Raw genomic sequence first — 16,494 nt, 5'->3', positions numbered from 1 at the left:
TTGGCTGGGTGTGGTGGCACAGTCTGTAATCCTAGCTACTCAGGAGACTGAGATGGGAGGACTGCTTGAGCCCAGGAGGTGGAAGCTGCAGTGAGCTAAGATCATGCTACTGCACTCCAGTCTTGGCAAGAGAGAGAGAACCTGCCTCAAAAAAAAAAAAATAATAATAATAAAAATAAAATAAAGAATATGCTTCCTGGATCCAGCAATCAATCCATTACTAGTGATTTAATCTGGAAAACTTGATGTTAACTGATTTTATAATTGGGGCAACCAAGTATGTCTGCCTTTTATCACGGTAGTTTAGCTGAACTGAGTTTATGAAATAATTAGGCCCACGGTGGGGGAATCTGAAATCCTCCTGAAGCACTAGAACCTTTCCCAGCCTTCCCAATATTAGAGAAAATTCTTATTCCCAGAAGTTTCCACCCTTTACAAGGCACCCGATTTCCCCCAAAGTTCAAAAATACTACACTAGGAAGCTGGAGTTTCCCCTGGATGATCAATTTTTTGAAAAATACAAAGAATATTTTGTTTGGTTTTGGGCTTTTAATGATACGATGAGAAAATTAGAGATTCTCAGGAAAGAAAATGGGAAAACAGCACTGAAATTATTTTTATACATCTCATATCTGGCAGGCCTTCTGATTGGTTGACAAAATAATAATCCTACCAATCTCCTTTCTAGTGTAAAGATATAAAACAAGAAATAATTTTAGATATTTTATCCTTTTGGAATATAAAAGACAGATAAAGACATTATAAATCCCACTCAAGTTTAGAATTAAACAATATTTCATTTTACATTTTTAAGGTTGCTTTTTGAATACTTTGAGCTCAATGATGATATTCATCCCTTGCTTCCCACATACCATCTCCCTCACAAAGGTTTTCAAAAGAAATCTAATTCAGGTAAATGATAATTGATATGGGAATTATCAGAATCAAAATACGAGAAAGCAGCCACATAATATCTTATACTGCCAAACAAGATAACTGTGACTAAAAGTGGAAGTTCTCCGTTTTTAAAAGTTTTTAATATTATGATACTAAAACTTGAATTTTAATAGTCTGATAAGAGTATCTATGTATTAAACAATTCAGCCACTCATCATTCTATTCATTCATTCAACCAAAACACAGTGTTTTACAGAGCAGAGATCTTCCCTACCTGATGGGCTCTCGGACCCGTGAAGGGGAGCCTATGGGTAGAGATGGGACAGTTTTCTATCCAAGAAGGAACTTTGGTTTAATATATGAACTTTTTTGGCAGAACATCAATGACATCCTATCCACTGCTTCATCCAATATTCAAGAATTGTGAGTCTTCCCTCAATCAGCCACAATAAATGCCAACATTCCATGATCTCAACAGGCTTTATAGATATAAATGGTCAGGTATTTAGTTTATAAAATTAAAAATGGAGGAAAGGAAGAGAAAATGGAGTCCAACTCCATTTTGGAGGAATATGGCATCCAACTAGTCCTCTGGGTATTTTAAATTATATCTTTTTATTAAGTTAGTCTCTTTTAAAGAAAACATACAATGCATGTACTACTCAAGAAACACGCTGGGCATGGCACGATGCTGGGAGGAGGTTTTTAGGTTTTGGTTGCTTGTTACTCAATAGATCAACATGTGTTGAGTTCTACAGAAAAAGAAACATTTCCCTGAGGAAAACAGAATTCCTAGATTCATAACCTACCTCACTTTTACAGAAAGTATACCAAATACAGACATCCTTCTTACTAATGAAAGATCCAGAACCATTAGGGAAAAGTAATTTGCTGTCATGAAGTGTCTCCTTTGTCTCCGTCATGCTCAATATCAGAAGCTTCAATCTTCTATTACCACAGACCATATGGTACAATCCTTGCACCACAGAATCCTGGGTTTGTACTTCCTAAATTGTGTATTTTTCTATTTCTTCTATTAAATAACTGTGTTTTAAAAGGGGCAATTATTTGTAGACTTAAACTATGATGCAAAAGAAAAACTCTCAGATGATATAGAATGCTTTAGCCAACATGTATAGCAACATGTTGAGGAATGCCAGATTGTCACCAAATATAGCTAGAAGTCGCTGCTCTTAGTTGGATTCTCTGAAGTAAGCATGGTCCTTTCTAAATACCATGAAAAGTAATAACTTCTCTACTTCTTGGAGCTCTAAAAGGCAAAATTGAGGACAATAGCTATAAAGAGGCAGGTTTCTTTCATAAGTGTTTTTCGACACGTAAATATACTCAGTTATATGCCTTTTCTCTTGTTTCCAAATCTCCCTGCTCCCCAACTGATTTTTCTTCCTTCCATACAGAACACAGTACACTACTAAGGACAGTGTTGTGGGAAAAAAACATACTGACAAATCACAAAAACGACAGTTTACATCATTTGATAAGAATAGCAATACTTTACCAAATGGAAAATTCCACCAAATGAAATGTGGCTCCAATCAGATGACTTACCTAAAAATAAGAGAGACAGAAAGAAAAAAGTGAGAACTTGGTGTGGTACTCAACCCTCAATATACTAGTTTCTAAAACATATGGTAGATATCTTAACAACTGATGGACAATCCAAAACAAACAGAAACTATACCAGATCAGGAAACACCAATTCCTTTAGAAACAGTAACTGATGTTAGAAAGGAAATGGTAAACATGGAGCAAAAGCAATGGTGAAAGAAAGTGGTATTTACTTTCAAACCACTTGGCTCTCATACGTATTTTAAGGGGTCAGTTTTGAAAATGTGGACACGTATACATATCAGGGCTACAGCTAAACCACGCATTGCACCCTCTTTCTCAAGACCTCTGGTTACGAAGAGACGGTCAAAGCTGCAGACTTTCAAATATCTTTGCCTCCTATGACTCAAGTAAAAGGTGCCAGTGTATCATGTGCTACTGTAATTTCCTCTGTTGATTTTCCTTCCCCTTAACACTTAGATGTTTTGGCTGTTTGCGTTTTTATTTTCCAAAGTGAACACTGATGTTCATGAAAGGTGCCAGATTAACAACCTGGGGAAATTAAGAGCTTGGTCTATCAAGTGAAAAGGCTTAGTGTATTGGAGGTGACGAAAGTTTCCCCTACACTGTGCTTGCCTATGTACATTAGCTCTGACCCACAGTCACCCCAGCCCTCCAGTCTTCATGGTCCATTAATGTCTTTGACTGCTCAGGTTGCTAACAGGAACAGACAATCTTGTTTCTGCCTTTAATGCTATCATTATTATTACTACGACTGCGAACTCTAACTCCTTCAGTGAAATTATGGGGAAATTTATATTGGCTGCCATTTTGTTTCAGGACAACAGGAAAATAAATTGAACTGAAGATAGATTTTATATTCTTGGTAATACTGTAGGTTAAAATCCAAGAATTTCTTCAAACAGGAGGCAAAGCTTTGAGTGATCAAATTGAAACAGGCCTCAGTAAGTTCAGTCACCTGTACTCAATTTGAATTCTCATTTGGGAATATTCTAATATTTAAAGGCCAAAGAGGCTTTATTTTTTCTTTTGAGTCTACTGCAAACCAGTCATTTTTATTATTCATTAACAACTATGATAAAGGTTTGAGTGGATGTTGAGGCTAAAACTAACATTACAAATGAAATCTGAAAATCAATGTCAAACAGAAAAAAATTTCTTTCCTATATTTATAGGTGTTCCAAGTTTCTGAACTATGTAGGCACTTTGTAATTATTAATGAATCCCACTCATGCCCAGGAATAAAATCACTTTGCTGCATCTAGTCAGATAACCAACAACTGTCTATTGATGACATTATGTTATTTCTCCATGCAAAATACAAGGGCCAGAGCAAGACAATAGTCCTCCTAGTCTAGAGTTTATAACAGTAAGAGAAGCAAGGCCAGCAAACATATGCAAAACGTTAATGGAACAATGAAGTACAATGCTGAATGCTGCTGTGTAATAGACTTATAATTATTTAGTAATTATTTGGAAAGATCATAGTATTAACCCCACCATTGTTCCCTGTCTTTGCTATTGTCCTTCTTTTTGTCAAAGACTATATTCTTTTGCAGCTAGAGTAGATTTCCGTCTTGACATCACCAGCACTTCCTCTAAATTCTAATCTCTAGAAGTCCCGGAGAATGAGAATTGCAGGATACCAATGACTACAGCAAACACATGGTAACACTTAGATGAAGGGTACCCTGGCTGCAACTCATATGAAAATCCTGGAAAATTTTAGTTTGGGAAACTTTGGCTGTTTTTTTTCTTTGCCATGCATAGCCTTTATCAAGCAAGTCCTTATGGTATTAAAACATTTGGCACTGGTTCAAGTCTATGCTATTGCTGGCAGGGAATCTAATTGGGAAGGAGGGGTGGAGTAGTTACCTTTATCAGGAATGACCTTAAAGTTATGGAAAGGCTCCTTCCTTCCCACTGCTTAGCAGCCTTACTGAAAGCTTTAAACCCAGATGTGAGAAAAGAGAATGTCTCCAAGAGCAGCGGCAATTTATTGTAATTATGTTAGTACAAACATCAGGAAGGTGGAAAATGTTACGGCAACTTAGTGGAGGAGGGAAACACTTTGTGTATAGGTCCCAGGCAAGGTTGGGCTGGGGAAAACAACCATAACCTATAATTCCCAGGGAGCCCTCAGTTTCCAAATTTGCAAGAAAATTAGAAGTTAACTATTTCAAAAACTAATAACTATATGCAATGCAGTACCCAGTGGGTGAGAGACTGTAAGAATCTGTTCACTAGCAGACACCAGTAGCCACCTCAGTGGCTGGCAGTGGCCAATTCCCTGTTGCCACTAGATAACTAATATATTTTTTCTATCAGTACTGTATCACAATTCCTAACAGTGGCAGTCAAAGCAACAAGGCCCATTTTGCCTACACGATACTCTAGCTTCCATCAGCTGGAGTTTGGTTTAAGGCACTTTAAAGGTTGACTTTCAAATGCAATTAGAGCAAAATCTGTACACTTTTTGGGCCAGTTCTGGGTCTCTCTGTGCCTCAGCCACCTAACTGAGAGTTGGTTTTGTCCCTGACCCTCTTCTTCATTACATAATGGATCTCCTACTGGTTTCTCCTGACTAGACTTTTGCATCTTTCATGATTTGATTTCTCTCATTTCATCTTCTCGTTTTTTTTTGTGGTGGGAGATACACAAGCAAGGATTTCCAGAATTTGGTATTTCACACAAAATGCATTAGTGAGCCATGGCAAAAATCAATTTTGTGGGCAGACACATCACCAAAGCTCTCCTCTACATGGACTAGCTTTCTAGTCAAATTAAAAATTTCAGGAAATAAGATATTTTCATCTCAAAAAATAAAAGATAAAAAGGGTATGTCTGAGAGACTCAAATCATTGACTCTCATGGTCCTGAAGAGAAAATAGAAAAAGTAATAAAAGCCTTAAGAGCAGAAAATGACAGGTGATTTCTCCTTTTCTTCCCATTTCAAACATTTACCAATAGTCTAATGAATGCCAAGGATGCAAGAAAAAGCGAGTCAGAAAACTGCAGGCCACAAGATGGTGTAAACCTCATGTGGAAAATACCAGCTAAGGCACTAAGAAAGCCAGTAAGTAATGAAAGATTTATAAAGATGAATATGCTCTAGTTTTGGACAAAGAGTACACAGAACAAGACCAAACAAAAATATTTTTTAAAACAAGTTATTTTTTATCCTTCTCAATGCACATTAGAGATAGTTCAATTTTAAAAGCTTGCAGTGGTTTAGTAATCAAATAGCTTAAGACAATGCATGGTTCTACCCATCAAGAATGCTTGTTTACTTTGGCTGACATGCCGCAATTATTAATTTAATTATCTGATTCAAAACAGAGTAAGATCTTAGTTTTAATTTCTTAACTTAAGTAGCAAACTCTGGGAGTCACTATGCTAAGGGCTGAGTGCAACCCAAGCTGATTTTTTTTTTTTTTTGGAAAGAAAAGATGTAAGATAAATGAGCTGAATTCTCATCATTCCAAAGCTGAGTTTTAATAGCACTAAACAAAAAGGGTAAAACTACAACTTCTGGGATTTGAATGATTGCCTTCATGACTATATAGAAAAAATACTTTTTTTCAAAAGAGATTCTGGGGCAGAAAATTTTAGATGATAACCTCATGAAAAGGAGTGAAAAATCGGAACCAAATATATCCATTTGTGGGTAGTAGTTATGATAATTTTTTTTTTTTTTTTTGAGACGGAGTCTGGCTCTGTCGCCCGGGCTGGAGTGCAGTGGCCGGATCTCAGCTCACTGCAAGCTCCACCCCCCGGGTTTACACCATTCTCCTGCCTCAGCCTCCTGAGTAGCTGGGACTACAGGCGCCCGCCGCCTCGCCCGGCTAGTTTTTTGTATTTTTTAGTAGAGACGGGCTTTCACCGTGTTCGCCAGGATGGTCTCGATCTCCTGACCTCGTGATCCGCCCGTCTCGGCCTCCCAAAGATAATTATGGGAAAGGAGGAAAAACGGGTGTTGGCAAAGTATTCAAAAGAAGTACCTAACTATTCCAGTCATGAAGAAATCTGGGGATTATTTAGGGAAATAGTTGTACAAAGGAAACAATTCAAAGGCAACAAAAACAAAATTTAAATAAGAGTCAAAGATCAGATGAGGGCTGGGGAAAAGAGTTTGGGTTAGTTTCTGAGGTTATCTTAATGGGGTCAGCCTGTCTTACTGCCCCAACCCCCAGAAACCACCAGTATACCTACCTGTATCCCACACAGTTTTATAACTACAACAAACTTGACCCAGAGGTCTACGGCTAAGGGCTTTCTGGTCTAATGGCTTTAGGGCTTTCCAGAAACCTCTTTTCTATAAAACTTCTATTCTACTTCCTATCAAACTGCCTTTCCCTTCTCTACCATTCTCCATTCTGGTTCTGGCATGTGTGGATTGAAAAAGCAACAGTGGAGGTGGGAATGAATGGGGACACAGCTGGTCTGTGGCAAAGAGATGGTGGGTAGGAAGCAGCTGCATTTTGGAGGATTAGGATCTTGGAAGCCAAGGAAAGCTTCTTCCAAGTTCTCTCCTTTCAGTCCTTTCCTCTCTTGGGCAATAAGAGAAATTCCACAAAACACACAAACCTTCTGAATTCACAACACTCTTCCTCATAACCAAGTGTGTTTATTATGACTGCTTACATTTTCTGTGTGCCTTGCATTTAGATTTTTCTAAGCGTTTCAAAGAGCCTTAAAAATTTTCATTAAAACACATATTTCTGGCTATATTTTATAAATACAATTTAACTTTAGAATGATTGGAATTCACTTTGTTAAAAGGTTATTCTTCTAAAATTTGGTTTATTATACTACACTCACATTTCCTAAACCAGGGTTCTTAAAATCTAGACTTCATAAGAATCCTCAGGGATGCTATAAATATGGATGCATATTTAGTAGGTCTTAGGTGGAACCCTGGAGTCTACATTTTGAATAAGCACCCAAGGAGATGCCTATATGGTGGAGGTAGAGGGACCCCATTTTGAGATCCCATTCTAATCTGAGCCCCCTAACCTCTCAGCTTCACCTTTTTCAAGACAGCCTGTTTGAGTGACAGTAGTCAAGCAGTCACACTGAATATTAAGCCAAAAACACAAAGTGAGCAATCTGAGAAAAAGAAAATTATCACCAACAACCTTAAACAATACAAGGTGCTATACAAATACAGGAAAGAAAGGGAGGTTTCCTGGTTGTAACTCCACTTCCTTGAATAAGACAAGGTTTGGTATTATGAATGAATTAGTTGGCTTTCCTATTCATAAGAGTTGAACCTTTACTGGCTTTCTGGTTATGTCCTGCTGCATTCTGGCACCCCCGTTCCCAGCATGATGACAGCCTTGTAGAGCCAGCCTTGATTTCTCAAACTGCAAGCAAATTAGAACCTAACTACTTAGAAAAGTAATAAAAGTGAAATCTAATATCTAATGGGTATGAGGCTATAAGAATCTGCTTGCCAGCAGACACCAATAATTCTCCTGCCTCTAATCTCTCAGTGGCTAGATTTTCCCCACCTGCCCCATAGGGGGAAACTCAAACATTAAGAATCTCAGTCAAGCTCAGAAGCCAGAATTCATTTTGATGACATTACGTGCTTCCACTTTTAAACCCATCAATCCTATCTGTTAGGTACTATCACCACCCAGTCCTAGTTCTCACTCCTCAACCCCCACCTATGGTGCTGTCTCTTCATGCAGCCCTCCTCTTTTGGTTTCATGACATCCTGTTGGCTACTCTGTTCTGATGATGATGATTTTTCTTAATTCCTTGTATCTTGCTTTTGACCTTATAACTGACTACAACTATTCTTTCAAACATCACCTGCAGCTAAATTTGATGGGATTTTCTTAATCCTTTTTCTCTACCACTCTGATGGGTGACCTCATTGGATTTTTCCTTCTGTTGGTTCTCCTCCCTTGGTTTCAGTGGTAACACAGTTCTCTTATGAACACAAGGAATATTTGATCTGCTCAGTATTAATCCTTCCAACCTGGCACAATACACAGAGAATACAAGATATGTTCAGCTACCATTATACACAATGTTCTTAAGCCCAAGACAGTTTCAGTTCACTCTAAAGAAAAATCCCCTCCTTGATTATATGCAACCCAGTATCATCCTACGGAAGCTGCATTTTACTTGGGGTTTAGCTTTCTTGGAGAATATGTGAGGGGGAAAAAACCCTCAATTTATGTCAAAATTACCTTGCAAATAAATCCCCTAGGAAGTCATCATACAGGAAGCCAATATACTGTCTCTCAGTAGGCCCAATCAAGGTGGATTTTGCCTCCAGTTTTGGTAATCATCTGAGTAAGGCAAGATGCTTACCCTGAGAGAGGCATGTGGGACCAGACATGTACAGAAAAATCAATATACACCTTCCATTTCAGGTTCATTCCCAGGCACAGACTCACTGAATACAACCTGAGAAGACTTGTTTGCACAATGCAAATTTTTATGCCTTCTCTCTTTATATTCATTTGCTGAGCAGGTGTAGTTGAATTCATGCAAAGTTAGTGTTTGTATGATACAACTTCAACGTAGAACTTAAAGGTTATTGTTCAATAAATAAACATATGTCTATGCTGTTGACTTTTAGCATCTGAAGGGCAAACGAACAACAGAGGCAGACACTAGATCAAGTATGAAGATCATAGATCAAGTATGAAGATGACCTTAAGAAAACTGTTAGTTTTCTTGCAAAAACTTCTTGAGTACACAAATCAAAGATACTTGTGAGGCACCGGAAAAAACACTGTACTTAGTGTCAAGGGACTGAGATTCTAATTCCAATTCTGACACACATTAGTTAAGTCACTTACGCCATCTACAAAATGGATACAGAGAGTAACTGCTTCGCAGGGTTGTTTTGAGATTCAAAAGAAAAAATGCATGTGAATGCATCTATCATAGTCACTTGCACATGATAGGCACTTGCTACGGGTTTATTCTATGTGAATCTGTTAAACTGAAGCTGAAAAGACAAAACAACCACGTAAGGGAATAAAACATTGACAGTGCTGGGCATATGGCAGGTGCTATGTAAGTATTTACTGAACTACATTGAGACAAACATCAAGCTGGTTTGACTGAGTCAATATGTAACTTGCCAGTTCTAACATTCTTTTATTTTCTCCACATGGTCATTGGTACTAAGTCCACTTATGGCTTCATAAACATGGGCTTATAACAAAAGTACTTCTAATCAGATTTGGCAGGAAAAGGAGAGAAACATAGGGTGAGGTAAGTGTGAGGCTACAGTGCTGAATAACAGGGATGGCAGTACCTCAGTATGTGAGTCACACAGACATCAAGCAGTACATAGCTAGAGATAATTCGCAGGTAAATGCTGCACAATCTATTACGTCAACCCTCCTCTGCCCTTTCTTCATCAATCTTGTCGCCTGGACTCTGATGCAACCCAGCAAGAATGTCTGATTTGCAGACAGCAGAGAGAGCTTCAGGACACACACATACTCATCAGAGAAGGCAATATGAACCCAAACTGAAGTTCCTGCTATTTCCTTTTGTTTAAATCATGCTTTAGAGGGGAAGTCATAGGGGTGGGATGTATAACTAGAGATCAAGCCACCTGGTCTAAGGCCTAAGGGATTAGGCTTCATCATTTTGGATAAGTCACTCCAGGTCCACGGGCCCCATTTCCACATGTACAATTAGATGAGCTTCAAGGTCTTTTTCAGTTGTGTAATTTCATCATTACAAATTCAGGTCAATCACACCCATATGATGGACAGATATGCATTCGGTTTTAAAAGCTAGGCACAAAATCAGCTTTAGTTTTTCTCAGTTATCTAGGTCACTCAAATTTTAGGCTACTTCCATCCTACTCTGAATTACTAGAAGTGTTTACCTATGTACAAATCTTGCAAAAGTAAGTAAGCAGTGGCAGGCAGAAACTGGTGGTTCTAGACAATGTGAATATTCACACCTGAGATTATAGAGATACTCCAGTCTAAGCCACAGAAGCTTAAAAGCAAATGTGTATCATGGGATATAATGTATTAAGACCTATCTTCTGTATGGACAATGTTTTGAACAACAAGAAGTTTTGAAGGTACAAAAAATTGATAATTCATAACTTAAAAGAGATGCTCTGACCCTAACTCTATACCAAAATCATGATCAGTCTGTGCATGACTTACCCAGCAGCTTTTGAGTACAACACTATCAGCTCCAAAGAAAGAATTCATTAGAGACACAGGCCTGTACAGGAGGTGGTCAGTCCCAGTGAGCTTTGGGCATGTTTTCCACTTGCAGTGGCACCGCACCTTTCCAGACACACATCACTGGCAGATTTGTGATGGAATCTCCAGAGAGGGGCATTTCCAACAAAGCTTTAGAATGGGGGGGGGGAAATGGACAAGCCCACTGGAGATGAAAACCAAATACCTCGTTGTGCTTTCCTCATAGCCGACACCGTGTAGGGTCCCCGACCTTCCATGCTGAGCAGCTCAGGGGAGGGTAAGTTGCCTCACCACACCTGGTGCAGCATTCAACAAGACACCCAGCCCTTTAATTATTCAGCCAAATGATTTATGAGGTTTGGCAGCAAAGACACGACAGACTGGTTTAAATTCAAAGGATCCAACCTACAGGTATTTTGAAAACCTTGGCCACATCTGCAATGTGTACTGCTTCTTCTGGGAGGGGAAAGAAGAGAAAGGGAGAAGATGTGACCTGCCTGACAGGAAGACAAGACCCAACTAGATGGAACATGTCTCCCCACTCCCTCCCCACCCTGTCATTTAACAATGTTCTGGCTGACTTTCTCCCTACGAAAAGCAATCAGACCCAGAGTTTTAAGACGTAAAATCCCAGAACCACCAATACATTCTCATACACTGGGCTCAGTTGGTTTGTTCTGATTGGTTATTGATGGTATAATCTTTTTGATCAACTAGGGCAGTGGTCAGCCAACTTTTTCCTTAAAAAGTCAGATAGTAATATTTCAGATTTTGTGGGCTATGTGGTCTCTGTCGCAGCTACTCACCTCTGACATTGCATCACAGAAGCAGCGATAGATAATATGTAAATGAAGGAGTATAGTTATGTCCCAATAAAACTTTATTTACAAAAACAGATTAAGGGTCTGATTTGATCTACTGGCTATAGTATGCTATCAAATAGGTGAATTGAGATAAAGTGAGAGGGTATGGCTAGTACTACCAAATTTATCACCACTTAACCCTATTTAAATCTAAGTCAATTCTGGGAGGACGGCTAACCTCTAAAATAACTAAACTGCATTAATAAGTAGGCACGATAAGATATTTTTGGGAAGAGGGTGTGTGTGTGTGAAATATAGAATAATTCAAAGGAAACTGAACAGTTTTAAAAAGTCTATCACCCAGTAACTAGGCTATCTTATGGCAAACATAGCTGGCATTAAATCAAGAAGCTACTCTTACAAGTGTCTTGCCATAGGGCAACTACAGGCTGTGACTACACATTTATATACAACATAGTTACTGAGTAACACATTTGTTAAAGTGTTCAATTATTTGTAAACCAATCTGTATGTTATTTGTGTACACATTTCAATATGCTTCAAATGATAAACACCAAACTGTAAGCAGTGGTTACTCCTGGGGAATGGGGGTTAGAGTGTTTATTAATTTTTTTTAAGAGACAGAGTCTTGCGCTATCGCCTAGGATGGAGTGCAATAGCACAATCATAGCTCGCTGTGGCCTTGAACTCCTGGGCCCAAGCAATCCTCCTGCCTTGGCCTCCCAAAGTGCTGGAATTACAGTCATAAGCTACTGTGTCTGGTCAGAATGTTCACTTTTAGCAGTATTGTCTGAATTTTCATTTCCCATCAAATTTTCACCTGTTTTTACTGTTTCTTCCAGCTCCTTCTCCCTTTCCTTGATTTGGCCTAGCAGTAGTCACACATATTACTAGATCTACAGCTGACAATATTCACGCAACAGCAGCTGCCAATAAATATATGATATTCCTCACTTACTAGGAGGGATGCATAACAAACAAGAAAACAAATAAATACACAAGTTATTTTCAGGTTGTAGTAAATACTTTGAGGGACAAGGTGATAGAGCAGCCCCTCTGGATGACTTTCTTCCTACAAAAAGCAAGGTCACCGGACAATATTACTGAGGAGGTGATAATTAGATAGAGACCTGAAGGATCAGAAGGCGGCAGGAAGAAATTTTTGTGGAACAAATTCCAGGCTAATTGTAAAGTTTTCTGGTCTTGACTCTAGGCCAGTGTTTCCAGTCCTGATTATATATTAGAATCAACTTGGGCACTTCCAAAAAATAGAGATGCCTGGGCCCCACTGCAAGCAAATAATACTCTGGAGGTGGAGTCTGGTATTTCTTTTCTTTTTGTTTTTAAGTCAGGACTGAGAATCACTGTTCTAGAGTCTAGAGATATCTTTATATCAACACAAACAGAGGCCCATAGTCTAATATGGAGGGAATTGGACTATGTGTGAAACTGAACTATTAAATTTTAGCATGGCATTTTTTTCTTTTTTAATCTAGCAGATTAACTGGTTGCACTGTGATGAAGCCCTGAGGACTCTCCCCTTGCCATTGAGCAAGAGACCATGAGATACAACCCAGAGCTTTTAATTGGGACCTTTTGCCTGAACCTCTGGCAAATCATAAAGCAATGAACCATCAAGTGACAGACTTCTTTGATGTGTTTAGCAAAGGGCTGACTGAAAAGCCTACACCCTGAGATCCTCTCTAACAGATTCCAGACTAACAGATTAAAGACTCACTGAACCACAAGGAGAAGTTCCCAAGGCAAGGATTTAGCCTATACAGTGTAAGGACATATACGTTCCCATATTCATGCACCTCCCTTACCCAACTCTAAATAAAGTCTGTTGATCATCTTCTAAACAATTTTAGGCAGTTGTTGCAATTTCCTTCCATCCACTCATCCACCTATCCATCCATCCAACATATGACTACTATTGCACACTTACTCTATACTTACAACTATGATGCAGGGAATATACACACCTTCCATTCCAGTGGGAGAGAAACACAGTAATAATCACAAAAGAATGTGATATGTGCTATGAGACAGTGCCCCTCTTTTTCCTCCCTGCCACAGTGACAGCTTATCACACTTTCTAAAATTTGCTTAAATATGCTTCCTTACCTAGAGATCCTTAAAAAATAAAGACTGCTTTACTCGGTATCTTCAAAACTACATACAATTCATGGCATAAAACTGGCATTCAACAACTGTAAATTGAATCAGTAACTGAGATATATATGATGGATATACGTAAACAGTACAAGTGCCTATGGGAGGCACAGAAGGCTTCATAGAGTAGCAATGTCGAAGCTAAGTCTTAAAGAATAACCCAAAAATCTTGTGGTGGAGGTTTTCTCTGGGTATGTGCTTGAACTTTATGCCAAAGGAAGTGGAGAACTACTGAAAGTTTCTAGTTGGGGGAAGAGATTAGGTTACAGTTTAAGAACTGTGGCAGGGCACTGTGGCTCACATCTGTAATCCCAGCACTTTGGGAGGCCGAGGCAGGTGGATCACGAGGTCAGGAGATTGTGACCATCATGGCTAACACGGTGAAACCCCGTCTCTACTAAAAGTACAAAAACAAAAAATTAGCTGGGGCGTGGTGGCATGTGCCTGTAGTCCCAGCTACTGGGGAGGCTAAGGCAGGAGAATGGCGTGAACTCCGGAGGTGGAGCTTGCAGTGAGCCGAGATCGCACCACTGCACTCCAGCCTGGGCAACAGAGCCAGACTCTGTCTCAAAAAAAAAAAAAAAAAAAAAAAAAAAGATTCATCTCTCTGGAAGCACTGTGGAAAGTGAATGTGAGTGTGGGGAAAAGTAAGTAAGTTAGGACATGTAGACTAAAATACTACAGCTGCTAGCGAAGGTGGACTCAGAGTTCATTTATTCTTCTTGAACTTATTTCTCCTGTGCTCAGATCCCCTCCTTTACTGTCACTGTGAGAGAAATTATTCTGTCCTGTTCCATTATGTGTATTGTTAAGATAACAAATCTTTTGTGAAACAAGGTGGAGACATATACGTACCAGTCAATTAGATACAGTGGGAGAGGGAGAGAGAAATTTTAGCTTTCTGCAAGAATGACAGGAGGGGCCATTAGCCAAACCATAGACTAGTGCAGGAGAGGGCTGCTTAGGCAGAAGATAATGAGTTCAATTTAGGCATTCAAGAGGAGCTTGTTAGGAATCAGCTGGAAATAATGAATAGAGCTCAGAAAATGTGAAACATAAGTTGAGGAACTGGAGACATATATGTCATTGATGAGGCTAGTGGTGTGCCCTTAAACTAGCACTCAGAAAAAAATGAATAAATACATAACTAAGGCTCTAATATACAGCTTTTGTTGATTTCCATGGTGTAAATACTCCCACCTTGGTCAGTTTCAAGCTACTAACACAAGGACCATTGAAGAAATAGTTGAGAAGAGATATGCACAACTGGTTTTTAGGAGCTGGCTCCAACACACTGCTGACTGAAACCAAGGGTGAACAAAATTATCCAGCAACAAAATGAAAAGTAAAGAGAACTGGGAACAAAATCCAGGGAAGTATGGACATTTAAGAGATGGAAACAAGGTGAGCCAGCAAAGGGAGCTTGAGAAACAACAGTCATAAGAATAGAGAAAAAACAGAAACAAAAGGGGTCATAGAAGCCTACAAGGAATTAATTTCAAGATGGATAAACTGGCCTCTGGTGTTAAATGCTGTTGAAAGGTGGAATGAGATAAATGAAAGTAGAAAAGTGTCCATGGAGTGACTATGAGGATGTTGGAGGTAACCTTTGTGATGGCGATGAACTTCCATCCATTCACCCACCCACCCACCCACCCATCCACCCATCCATCCATCCATCCATCCAACATACAACTACTATTGCACACCTTCTCTATACTTACAACTATGATGCAGGGAATATACATGCCTCCCATTCCAGTGGGAAAGAAACATAGTAATAATCACAAAAGAATGTGGAGTGGTGGGAGGCCAAGCATGGGTGAGGAATTAATGGGCAGTGGACAGGGAACAGATCCCATTGGAGGAATGAAAGGCAAAATACAGGGAAATGGCGAGCGGGGAAATTGAATGGAGGCAGAGGGGTGTTGAGGGCGCTCCCCTCTCACCTACCCTTGTCAAAGTGGGAAATCTGAGCATGTTTTTAGATTGAGGGGGAGATAGTGAAGAGAAAAGGGGAGACTGAAGATACATGGTATAGAGGGCCCACTTACAGATGTCTGTTCTAGAGGAAATCAGCAGTCATGGAATTAAGATGGATTACAGATGAAGTAAATTCACCCTAGGAAGGAGACGGAACTCTTCTTTCTCTGGAAATGGGACACCAAGTGGTTATTAGAAAGACTAAGTTTTGAGTTTTGTCTTTCTTTAATTAGTTCCAAAACACCTGCATTTTTCTTCTATGAAAGTGGCACAACCCACAAGTCCTACTTCCCTTGGTAACTGTGTTTGGTAAAAATCTAATCTCAAAAATGTACATTCTTTGAGTACCTATATATAGTTTACCCCACTCAAAGAATGTGTTGGTATACAAACATTTAAACACATGCAAAATGGGTTGCTACACCAAACATTTAAACTCACTCTACTTAAACATGTTTCCAATGGGCTACCCTGTAGGTAGAAAATATTCCAAGAAAGACACTTTCAGATCTAAATTAGGGATATTTAGGATAGATTTATCCTTTACAAATAGTTACTAATTTATAGAACTAAGTATTAGGTGGGTGCAAAAGTAATTGCAGTTTTTGCCATTAATAACTTTTCAGATGATAACAGATCTTGCTGGGATTAAAAACTTTTTCAGAAGGCCGGGGGCGGTGGCTCACGCCTGTAATCCCAGCACTTTGGGAAGCCCAGGCGGGTGGATCACGAGGTCAGGAGATCAAGATCATCTTGGCTAACACAGTGAAACCCCGTCTCTACTAAAAAAATACAAAAAAAAAAAAAAAAAAAAAAAAAAA

The 16,494-nt window shown here is 39.2% G+C and overlaps 2 protein-coding genes across 3 annotated transcripts in view; one reads left to right on the top strand and one right to left on the bottom strand.

Annotated features, from left to right (window-relative positions):
* CMSS1 (cms1 ribosomal small subunit homolog (yeast)) overlaps positions 1-16,494 on the bottom strand; it is a 373,543-nt gene that overhangs the window by 170,728 nt on the left and 186,321 nt on the right. Inside the window, exon 2 of one of the 2 annotated variants that reach the window (XM_025374770.1) lies at positions 2,417-2,466. The exons of the other annotated variant lie outside the window; for it this stretch is intronic. The gene's annotated coding sequence lies outside the window, so the exon portion shown is untranslated. The remainder of the gene's footprint in view (positions 1-2,416; positions 2,467-16,494) is intronic. 2 annotated transcript variants of the gene reach the window in all.
* The window catches only part of FILIP1L (filamin A interacting protein 1 like), a 292,938-nt gene that overhangs the window by 105,060 nt on the left and 171,384 nt on the right, over positions 1-16,494 (top strand). The window lies entirely within an intron of this gene.

Source organism: Theropithecus gelada, chromosome 2, assembly GCF_003255815.1.
Source record: "Theropithecus gelada isolate Dixy chromosome 2, Tgel_1.0, whole genome shotgun sequence".
Taxonomy (NCBI): domain Eukaryota; kingdom Metazoa; phylum Chordata; class Mammalia; order Primates; family Cercopithecidae; genus Theropithecus; species Theropithecus gelada.
Note: the sequence above shows the minus strand (reverse complement) of the source record. Positions and strands in the feature narration are given on the sequence as shown.